We start from the raw sequence: 12,359 nt of genomic DNA, 5'->3' as shown, positions 1-12,359 counted from the left end.
AACATGCAGGGAGAAGAGGTTATAATTTTGATGTAAATCATATAACTACCAAGAAACAAGGTCTACATTTTTTTCCTGCTAGGTAGCACTGCTTGATTTATAAGGGCCTATTTTTTATATATTTTTTTGATAATAATAATAATAGGCATTTCTATAGCGCCATCTATCTAGACAATTCTATTCCGAGGCACATTTATTATTACCCCGGCTTTAAAACTCCTTAACACGATCGCAACTCTTTTCGAAAATGTTCCATAGAAATCACGTTCGGATTACGTAAGACGCTATAACAATAGGTGACGCACAAAAAGGGAGTTTACAGATAGCACATGGTACAAATGACCCCAAATATCCACAGATCTTTTACACATGGAGAAGTTCCACTTTGAGCATCTTAGAGTAATAACTGCCAAAGTCCTAGATGTGCTTCATGAATACCATTTGTTTGCCCTCTTGAAAAGAATACTTCCACCTGCGTATCATAGAATGTACCGTTGGTGCATAAATGAATAATGTTACATAACTTTCATGAGCGCATATCCAGTATTCATCTCTGTGGGTTTTACCTTTTTGGTACAAATGACCTTTATCTGCCCATGCGCAGATTGTATCTGTAAACTCCCTTAGGTTTTTGTAGTTGAAAGCAGCTGCTAGCGTGGTTTTGTTTTCTCTGTGGAATCTCAGAACCAAACAATGCTAACTTAGATTTCATTTGCTTTCGCGTTTGAAAATAATATTTCCATATAGTATAGTCATGATTTCATGAGCACTTGTCTTGCGCATATTTCCCGGTGGGGTCCAATATTTGGTAATTAAAAAAATATAAATAATGAAAGTCCGTCTATAAATAATAAAATGTCCGTCTATTAATAATAAAAAGAAGGTCATCTGGTCTACGCAAACAAAATTCTGTCTTATTTCAGCGCAGTCACTGCCCAAAAGTCATTAAAACCTCTTAGAATACAATGTAGGACGTGGTTTGACATATAAAGGGTAATTAATATGTAGAGACTGAAGGCGTAATTAGGAATCCATAGAATTTAGACCTCCTTCGAGAGAAGCCCGAGTTCTGGGGGGGGGGGGGGTGTTTCACAAAGCCTTTTTCAATGACAAATGACAACAAAATCAGTGACAATTCTGCTGATAACCAATCAGAAACAAGGATTTCACTAGCTTATAACACAAACTGTCATTTGTCACTACCGATGACAAGTTTTGTGAAACACCCCCTGGTAAAGATGAAGACAACAATAATAGCGTTCTCATTTTTTCTTGACTTCAGCTTGGACACGTTGGAGGAATATCATGGCAGAAATATCTCCTGAAAAAAAATTAATTGTTTTTCAGACGCTTTTTATTTGAAATATGACGTGACACAGCTGAAAAGATTGGACTATTCTTCTGCATGTCTGTATGCAGTGCCAATAGGGACTTTTAGATTCTGCAACGTGGACTGCCCTTTTAATGCAATGTGACGTCCTTTTAAGGCACTGGCAGTGACGTCACATTGCCTTAAAAGGGCAGTCCACGTTCTCGTCGTGCAGAATCTAAAAGTCCCTAATGTCATTTCCAGGAAGATAAAGTCAACTTGTTCTCATTTTGATCATCTGAAAAGTGCACAGTGAATGTTAATTCGTATATACTACATAATCCGAGCTTCCCTATTGCTTCTAAACAATTGTTTTAATGATAATGATAATAATGATTATGATAAGAATGATATAAACGATCAAAATATAAAGGACTAAAACGTACGAATATAAATCATGCATAATGAAACAAAATGAAAATCAAATATTACATCAAAATCTAAATATATTACAAACATTAAATAAAAATCTAAATATATTACAAATATTACATCAAAATCTAAATATATTACAAATATTACGTTAAAATTTAAATATATTACTTTAAAAAATAATCTGGATCTAAATATCAATGAATACGAAATACCGTCTCTAAGCGCTTTACAGGTATTATTATCCCGGTCACTAGATTCGTTCATGCACAATGTGTACCATCTCCACTCCCTACGGAGTATTATTACTATCTGGTCACCATTTGGGCATACGACAATTACTAACACAAGTGCTTTCTTCATCCTACCAGGTCCCCATTTCTTTCCTATGTAAGGAGTGGCTGCTTCTGCTGATATCAATACGTCTACTACTACTGCTGCTAATACTACTACCACTACTGCTGCTACTACTACTCATACTACTACTAGTACAGCGATACTACTGCTTCTACTAATAGTAATACTAATACTACTGCCACTAATATTTCAACATGACCCGTTGAACCGCCTCGCAAAACCGTCGGAGCGAATCAAAATCATCTTACGTGTAAATGAGAGGCAAATGAAATAGAATGAAAAGGATAGGAGCTCCATGCGACACAGGCACTTAGGATTGATCATTCGAGAACTCACTTTATTTCAACCTTCACCAGAACCGAGCCACGGCCCGATGATCATTGACGATGGTATGATGAAATGAATGCTTAGCTACACGTACCAGCTTGGCCGAGAGCAAACTAGGCCCTCATCTCCCCCCCCCCCCCCCCCCCACGATAAACGATGACCTATTTATCCCGTCTATACACCTGACATGCCTAAAGCCATGTTAATAAACGCAGTTTTGAGTTCATGATATTAGAACGCTATTCTTTGAAAGTAGCTCGGGGAAAATTATTATGAACTAATAATGTTTTGACCAACAAAATGTAAACAAACTGCTTCATGCATATAATAACACACGATTTCACATTATGGCATTACGTGCTCTATACATGTATATTCTGGAGTAGTAGTCCATTTTACTAATCTTTCTAATAAACCATGACTTAAAGAAATTGTAAGTAGTTCCTACTGCATAATCATAGAAGGCATGGAGCATCCAAACAAAAAATAGGGAAAGAGAGATTGAGAGGAGAGAGAGAGAGAGAGAGAGAGAGAGAGAAAGACAGAGAGAGAGAGGGAGAGAGAGAGAGAGAGAAAGACACAGAGAGAGAAAGAGAAAGAGAGAGAGAGAAGGAGAGACAAAGAGAAAGAACGGGGTCGGGTGAAAGACATGAAAATAGGAAGGACAACAAGAAAAGCAGACCACGTGTCACCTTCCACAACCATTGTTTAATAATCATCTTACGCATTTAACAGTCCCGGCGCCCCACACAATTCAATCGGTACCCACGCCATTTCAATGTTCGACAAAACTGGCACAACTGGTGGAATTCGCTATATGGTCCCAACTGCATTTAATTATTCACGGTAACATGCATGAGCAGGATGAGATTTTACAGAATCAAAGTTCGTCATTTCATTCCAGAGTTTTCAATGCTGCCTTTAATCCAGGAAGCAATTATTATTAGCGATGTTGCTGATGAGCTCCCGTGTGACAGCGCGATGCGTGCATAATGTTGCCATGACAACGTAAAAAGATGCGAGACCTTAATCGCATGGTCATTCAGGAGATAAATGGTTTACATATTGCAAGGAGGATACGGTAGATATTAATCTGTTTTATAATCGCTGTTTCCATGGAAACTAGACATCTTCAAGATAACGATTAACTCTGCTATCTTGTCCTGGCTTATGATATCCGCATTTGACGGTTCGTAAATCCAAAAGGATCGTTATTGCTAAGGCACATAATTCGTTTAGCTTCATGGTTAAGCACATAGGTAGACTTTCCCGTCTGTTTTATGCTTGAAAAGTCTATCTTTGTATTATCATTAGCATTTTAATAATTATTATAATATAATAGTGGGTTCTTGGATAGCGCTCATGTCTGTCGGAGACTCGGAGTAAACATTCCTGGCGCTTCACATTATTACCCCAGTTTTAGCATGGCGTTCTAGCATTTTGAGGATTTATTTCTTGCCAGGTACCCATTTACTGTGGTACTATCTAACTCAGTACATTATAGTTGCATTCATCAAGTATAATCGTTTTAATAGTTGTTATTTTGTTAGTTGTGTCGATTTGCCCTATCTGCCCTAGTTCTACTGCCCCCTCTCTCTGTCTGTCTCTCTCTATCTCTCTCCCTCCCTCTTTCCCCTCTCCATCTCTCTCTTCCCCTCTCTCTCTCTCTCCCCCTCTCTCCCCTCCCCTCTCTCTTTCTCTCACCCCGTCTCTATACCCCCTCCCTTCTCCTCTAACGTTCTATTTTTCTCTCCATCCCTCTCTTTATCTCCCTCTCTCACTCACTCATTGTGTCTCTGTCTCTCTGTCTCTCTCTCTCTCTCTCTCCCCTCTCCCTCTCTTTCTCTCTATCTCTCCCTCTCTCTCTCTCTCTCTCTCTCTCTCTCACCCCGTCTCTATACCCCCTCCCTTCCCCTCTAACGTTCTATTTTTCTCTCCATCCCTCTCTTTATCTCCCTCTCTCACTCACTCATTATGTCTCTGTCTCTCTCTCTCTCCCTCTCTCTCTCTTTCTCTCTCTTTCTATGTTAATAAACTTTATTTATTTTGCCACCTGTCATTGCATCGCTACTACATGTATATATTCAATTGAAATCATCTGAGGGCGCCCTTGTTAAAGCTGTGGCTGGGACCCATCGATGTATACATACATGTAGATCGTGTAAGTCGGACACAATACGACGCCATGTTGCTCTTGGGCAACCATGTATGTGCACCCAAACCGAGAATAGAATCACATAGGCTTACAACACACTTCCTCCTCATATCAAATAGTCCCCTAGTATTACTATCTTCAAATCTAAGATTGCAGAACTGTAGCACATGCCCTCTCCCTCCTTATTTTTGTTATGATCATTTGTTGTTTATGTAATATGTTCTTTGACAATTTATTTACTATTGTTAAGATATGTGTTTATGTTTTGTTTTGTTTATGTAATTGTTCCGGACCCCACAGAAGATCAGGTTTCCCATGTCGGGTAAGCCGAACGTGGACAATCCATCGTAACTCATTTTTGTTATGTTTTTCTACAGAAATGTATACTACTATTACTACAACAACTACTACTACTACCATATTATTGTGTCCGATTAAAACCGCATTTGTCCGGCCTTTGCGTATGACTGGCCTTGTTGTGGAATAGGAAAATTGGAAATAATCATCATTGATTTGTGTTATTTTAACACTTTCCATCAATAAGATTCCTTAGGATTGTTGACATGTTATAAAAGTGCATTTTGTTAATACTTTAACAGTTAACATATTTTTTGTTGCTATTTTGGGGAGGTAATTTCCATAGATTGACTCTTTGACTGTACTGAAGTAACTGAATACGTTCTGTTAAGAGGGGATACAGCTTGAAGAAAACATACCGGATAAACACAATAGCGCCATCTACAGTTTAGAGTTTGGTGTGAATTGCTTTTTTTTGTTTAGTTCCTTATATAGCCCAATTTTGGGGAGCTTTGCCTGACTGGCTGACTGACTCCAGTGGTATAGCACGAGTCCACCCATTGTTTGGGGGGGGGGGGGGCGCTTGCACAATTCGGGGAAGTACCATTTTTAATATGCGAACAATGAAATGCGACTTTACAATATTGATGGTTAAGGGCGGGAGGTGGTCAATGTGTCTTTTTTTTCTTCTTATCCTTACCCCTTTTCCATGTTTTCCCTCCCCCCCCCCCTCCCCCCCCTCTCTCTCTCTCTCTCTCTCTCTCTCCCTCTCTCTTTTCTCGCTTTTTCCTTTTTTGTTTGTGCTCATTTACCATTTAATTTTCATACATGACATTAATCCAAACAAAATTTAGCTTTCTACTGCCAACTACCCTGAAAAGGAGCTCTGGCATTGGACGAATTTCTTCCTACCAGATATCTCTTTACATCACCTGGGTGGAGAAGGCAAATGTAGATTAATGCCTTGACAAATAGCATTAGTACTGCGACGAGACTCGAACCGCGAACCATGTGATCCACAGTTCGGTGTCGTATCCACTGGACCACGACATATCTGGCTTAAGCTATTTAGGAGTGGACAATAAGAAAAATGGGCGCCTTTCGGATGAGGAAAGCTGATTACCTCTATAGATTTCTTTGGTTAAGAAGACTGAAGTAAGCAAGCCATTTCCTAATGTCTCTGAGTGTCAGTCATCCAAGCGACGACCATAAAATCAATGCTAGCTAAACAACACCGGCGTCTCACTGACAATTTGAGTATGGTGAACATGTATTGTTCAAAGAAACCACTTTCCAAAAACATCCCCTATTATACTGAGCTATTGACTCTGTGGTAGGTTTGTTTTGGGTATCCAAACATTAATGTTCGCGTGCCAGGAGGGGCTGAGCGTGCTTGGGATTGTTCTGTCAAGTGGGGTGTCTGGAATATGAGAGAGAGAGAGAGAGAGAAAACAAAAAGTTTTCTACTCCCAAACAGGCAAAAGGTGATAAGGAACTAACGCCCGAGTTTCGTCATTTTTGACAATGGTACATTTTACAATGGACCTACATGTATTACATGATTTATTCAAATTTTTCTCTATTATACCTCGACTTAACCTACTTTTCCTCTTCCTCCTCCTACTCTCCCTTTTCATCTTCCTCCTCTCCCTCCTATTCCTTCCATCCCTCCTCATCCTAATCCTACTCTCCCTCATCCTCCTACACCTCCTTCTTCTTCTACTCCTTCTTCTCCGCCTCCTCCTCCTCTTCCTCCTTCATCTTCTTCTTCCTCTTCTTTTTATCCTCATCTTCTTTTCTGTACGTATTTGACAATTTCCATTATAATCTTCATTCCGCACTTATTACATTCTGCTGGGTTATTTAATGCCTGTTATTGAAAAGCATTACTTCATATCTTTCTTTTCTACTGACTTTAATGATGTATGGTCTCCCCACTTTCTTCAGATCTTTTGCTTTCTCTCTCTATCATTCCCTCGACTATTCCAGCCAGAATCCTTTCTTGTTTTTTTAGTTTCCCTCTCGGAAATAATTACTGATTTAGTAATTTATTCTAAGATGACCCTTACGTCCTTTTGTCATGGCGCTTGACCAGTGTTGTAGTCGCGTGCCTATTTACTGTCCACTTTACGATTTGTTCTCAATGTCCACTCATCATGCTTGTATTGTCCACTCTGGCGTCCATATACTCCGGACCAGCCACATGTTTTATTGATTAATTGGTCATCAGGTTGCTATTTAGTTGATGGTATGGATTGTACATGTTTGTGTTAAAGACATGATGTGTTTTGGTCATAACATAAAGGGTTTAGATAATTGTAACCTGCCCTAATAAGCTCCGATTTGTAATAGCCCCTTATTTTGTTTCAAAACAAATAGTTGTATTATAATCTCAATAATAATGTTTTATCTTTCTCTCTCTCTCTCTCTCTCTCTCTCTCTCTCAATCTCTATCTATCTCTTCCTCTCTCTATTACCTTCTGTCTTTCTATCTTTATATATTTTTCTCTCTATCTCTCCCTCTCTCTCTCTCTATCTCTCTCTCTCTCTCTCTCTCTTCCTCTCTCTCTCTCTCTATTTCTTTCTGTCTCTATCTCTCTCTCTCTCTCTCTCTCTCTTTGCCCCTCTCATTTCCTAACCCGTCCATTTAAGTAATTCCCACCTTTTTCTACTTAATATTTTTTCCTTCCGTATAGCCAAGTATAGGCATATTCAGGCTTGAAATCAGGATAAATCAAATCAGATATGAAATTTTAAAAAACAAGGCTTTATATAGATATGAAGCTGTACTATTATAAATATCGTGTTATTTGGCTTTCCTCACAATATTTACTCGGTGTTTATTCTCTTGTTTTAGTTTTCCGTCCGTAATCAGTTAGAAGTCTGGACACTTAAACTGAATGCAAGCATATGAATAGACGAGAGTCTTTACCGGTCAAAATAATATTGTGCGACAATTACGACACGCGACACTATTGTTTCATTGTTACGTAACACTAGACAGTACCAGTAGCCACTAGACTACATTCTGAAGTACTTACCAACCCTTCTTGTACTGAATATCGAGCTATTGTCATTTTATTCTATTAACAGGGTGATTGAAGGGTACATGTGAAATACGAGACACACTACATATTAATCAAATATTTGTATTTGCTATCCGATTTGACACGCAGCGGCTACCGTACTTTTTCAATCCGCTATTGTTCGCTCAGTTCAGACCGCACCGGAGCGAAATCATTACAATGGCTGAGTTTGGGACTGGCTACTCTAAAAATGTCATTTGAAGTTTGCGGAAAGGATTCACGGGCTTTTAAAGAAACCCTGGCACTTGAGTGATTCTGGTGTTGGGATCAAATAGATGAAGAGGTGAAGAGCTGTGGAATGGGGGAACAAAAAAATATCAAGCTGCCGGGTGGGGGAGGGGGAGGAGGGGCGTCATTCACCTGTTACTAATGGCCCGAATCCACAAAGGAGGTTTGTCGACAAACCTAGGTTTATGTGCGTCATATGACGCGTTTCGACGGAAACCTTGGTTTGAAACGCGTCGAAACGCGTCATACGACGCACATAAACCTAGGTTTGTCGACAAACCTCCTTTTGTGAATTCGGGCCTATATGACTATAAGATAACAAAATAATTCAGCAGGCCTTGTGCTGTCTTTTTGTGAAGAAGGTTTGGCTTCATATTCAACAAATTAAGAGAAGAATATAAGTAAAGTGATTACTTTCATTTTATCTTGGCTGTTTAAGTTCGCCGGTAAAGATAGAAAAGAGAAAGCTATTACATATTGATATAAAGACATATAATGAGAGACCGAGACAGGTGGAAATAGAAAGAGAAGCGAGAGGCAGATGGTGAATTAAAAGATAGAGAGAACATAGGGAAGGGAAGAAAGAGATAAGGAGGAGAAAATTAAACAGACAGGAGTAAAGAGACAAACAGAAGGAGAGAGAGAAAGAGAGAGAGAGAGAGAAAAGGAGAGAAAGAGAGAGGGGAAGGGGTATACGGGAAAGATATGGTGTATGGGGGTCATAACAAAGAAGACAGCATGGCAGTTACAATTGAATAAAATCGTTTGCTTTTCATTGTAACCAAATCCTTCGTAAAATCTGGGTTAATCACTGAGTTTGGTAACCTTGTCTTAAGATTATTCCAAACCCCTCCCAACCACCACAACGAAACAAAGAGAAAAACAGGCCTTAAACAAACCCAAGAATATGCCTCGAACAAACTAGAACAAGAACTAGAACAGATAAAACCGCAAGATGCTTTGTAAAACTTTCTTCCCGTATACTTGCGCTGCTATTTCGTTGTCAATTTGCAACTGTATCCGAGCCTACTTTGGCTATCACAGGCAGTTCCATGACCGTGTCCAGATTTGTGTCTAACGCCTCAAACACTTTCGGTTTAAATAGCTTCCTAGCCCTGTATTATATATCATGTACACACTCCTTACAATATTGTGCAAGTGTTTATTTGAATTTTATGAGTTTGAACAAAGGCCCACGCGCGGGCTAAAGGGGGAAAAGGGATTGAACTTAGAGTCTAAATTCGAAATTGATTTAACTTCAAATCGCTGGGTTCATAGAGGGGCATGTCTGAGCCCTGTTCTCTAGGCGGTTCTTATTCTAGAATAATCTAGCCTGTCTTTTTGACAACACCCAAGAGTTGTGTTTAGATGCCCTCGGTAAGTCGGCATTTGATACGAGGCCGAGAAGAGGACAAGAAAACACAACAGAATAATTAAGCCGGGATAATTTTACACCGCTTAGTCGGTTAATGATGACGTAATGCCGGTAGGCATTTTCTTGAATCCAATGCTATGGTGTCTTAGAAATAATTCCCCCTCAAAACGCACTTTCAAGTGACCGCAGATTTAAAGTAGCGAACGGTGCAATGCTCGAGCTTGCATGGGAAGGGGGAATCGAATGTAAAACCCGTGTGAAGTTTTACAACTGGCCCCCTTTGCGAAATGATTTTGAAGTACATAATCGGAGGAATATAGCAAGAATCTTTCAAAGATGGCTAAGAATGAGCTTTCAATTAAGACGAAGCCAGAAACTTCTGACCGGATTCGATATTGCTTTTGCATAAAGGGCGCTAACGTTATTTAATCTATTGTAACTCCATTTTGTGTATCCTGTATACTATTCCGCTCGAATTTCATAAATAAAGTCTTGATATTGATTACTTTTTAATTAATTGATTCGTTTCATAAACAACAAAGCAGACGCAAGAGCAATATGTTTGAAAAATGGAAAATTATGTCTAAAAAATTAAAAGATAAAGAACGTAGACACAGATCAGAATTTTTCTATATAACACTTCACTTCCTATATAAGACTGGAAAAGATCGATATGCAGGAGAGAGGGAGAAAAGAAAGAGAGAAAGAGAGGAAGAGAGAGAAAGAGAGAGAGAGAGAGGAAGAGAGAGAGGGGGAGAGGGAGAGAGAGAGAGAGAGGGGGGGTCGAGGCTGAAAGACAGATATGGATGAGAGGGGCGAGTGATGACAGATATTTTAAAGAGAGAGAGGGAACGTAGAAGATGGGCCTGCGCATGTGTGTGTGCGCATGTTGTGTGTGTGTGTGCGTGCGCGCGCGCGTGTGTCTGTGTGTCTGTGTGTCTGTGTCGCGCATGCGTGGGAGAGATCGAGAACGAGAGGGTGACGTGAAAAGGGAGGCTCGGCGAGAGGGGAGAAGAGAAAGACAATTTAGAAGGAAAAAAGAAAGAAAAGACAAAAGAAATTGAGAAGAAAATAAAGGTATAATAGGATATATTCAATAATAGGCTTACACAGAATGAGACAATGGGATTGAGAAAGTAAACTTTTCGCTAAGTATTTTTTGTTTACATATAACAGAAAATCAAGATGGAAATAATAATCATCAGGAAAATATATTATTCAATTTCAGCGTTGACAAAGTTCACAATGAACTCAATCTTGACATGATATTCAAAGTAAAGTAATAAATTGAGAAGTAAGTGTAGAAAATGGAAAAAGTACGTGTGTAGAAAATCAAGGATTTAGGAATGGGAGAGCTGTAGAGAGGTATCGCGAACCAAAAATGTGCAATTATTGGTGTACTTTTTTCTTTATTTTGTATATATATTTTTTTAATAAGAACAAAATAAAAGATATGTGATTGTGTAAATACCCCCCCCCCCGATGATATGCATCTCACCCCGCTATGACGAAATGGCAATGACCATGGTATTTCTTAGGAAACAATCGAAATATGAATAATTATCATTTTAATACTTTTTAAAAGATGATGATGTGAGAATGTGCTAAAATATCCCTCTATCGAACATTTCCTTATACGGAAAACTTAATGTACCACTCTTTTGTTCATTGTTATTTCTGTATACAAAGCACATACCCACTGAGAATGCTTTCAACGATGACAGGGGGTCAGCATGAGCATGAATGTTTATCAAAATTATTCTACTGGTATCCACTATAAACACTGTTTGTCAGGGGTTCAATATGATAAAGAAAAGACGTACCAGCCAAATGTACCTGTCACCATGTACCTCATTGTCCCTGCCTGTACCCCTACCTTCAAGGGGGCAAATAGAACACAATTAAGCGCTGAATTAAAAGGCACGTGCCAGCGAGTAATATTATAACCAATTCTATCGGGGGTCCGTCCCTCCACGAAGGGCCAGCGCTACTCCTTAACCTCGCACCCGAACGCTAGAGTTGAGGAGGAAGCGCCAAGCTATGCGCTGTACACAGCGGAGATCCACGGTGGCGTGTGCCAGGAGCCTGGCGGCACGTGACCGGCTATTATTCGGTCTCGCGCCTCAGTGGCTAGTGGTTTTGTTCAGAGTTGACTTAATCACACTAAATTCTTTCCGGGCCTTCATATTCGGTTGCATGGCGAGTTGAGTAGGGGAGGAAGAGAGATACAAAGTTAGACAGAAAATGAGAATGAGAGAGCGAAAGAGAGAGAGAGAGAGAGAGAAAGAGGGAAAGCGAGAAGGGAGGGGGAGTAAGAGAGAGTGAGCTGGTGAGCGAGAGAGAAAGTGAGAAAGGATGATAAATTAGGGCGTTGATAGATATTTATATGTATACATGGAGTTAGTTATTAGGGACTGGTAATTGAACAAATATTGAGCAATGGTCGGTTGAAGGAAAATTGAAAAAATAGAGAGATGAATTAAAGTCTGTAGAAAAGATTGATTATGCTACAGGGTTTAAAGGAAAAGATGTCTGAATGCTATTTTAAACAGAAATAAAGTAATAAAGTTTTATGGGGCAAAAGAAATAAATCTATCAATCATTCTGCAAATCAATAAACTAAGCAACGTCCTTTGGATTAATCAATCAATCAATCAACTGATCAAGTGATCGATCAACCAATCAACAAAACGCTAAATCAATAATGAACCAGCTACTTTACCAATCTAGTTTACCTCAGTCAAACCATTGATCCATGAGACAACCCTTTAATCCATCAGTCAACCTATCAAC

Source organism: Strongylocentrotus purpuratus, unplaced genomic scaffold (assembly GCF_000002235.5).
Source record: "Strongylocentrotus purpuratus isolate Spur 01 unplaced genomic scaffold, Spur_5.0 spur5_scaffold_17, whole genome shotgun sequence".
Classification (NCBI taxonomy): Eukaryota; Metazoa; Echinodermata; class Echinoidea; order Camarodonta; family Strongylocentrotidae; genus Strongylocentrotus; species Strongylocentrotus purpuratus.
The sequence above is the reverse complement of the archived record's forward strand: the minus strand, read 5'-3'. Positions refer to the sequence as shown.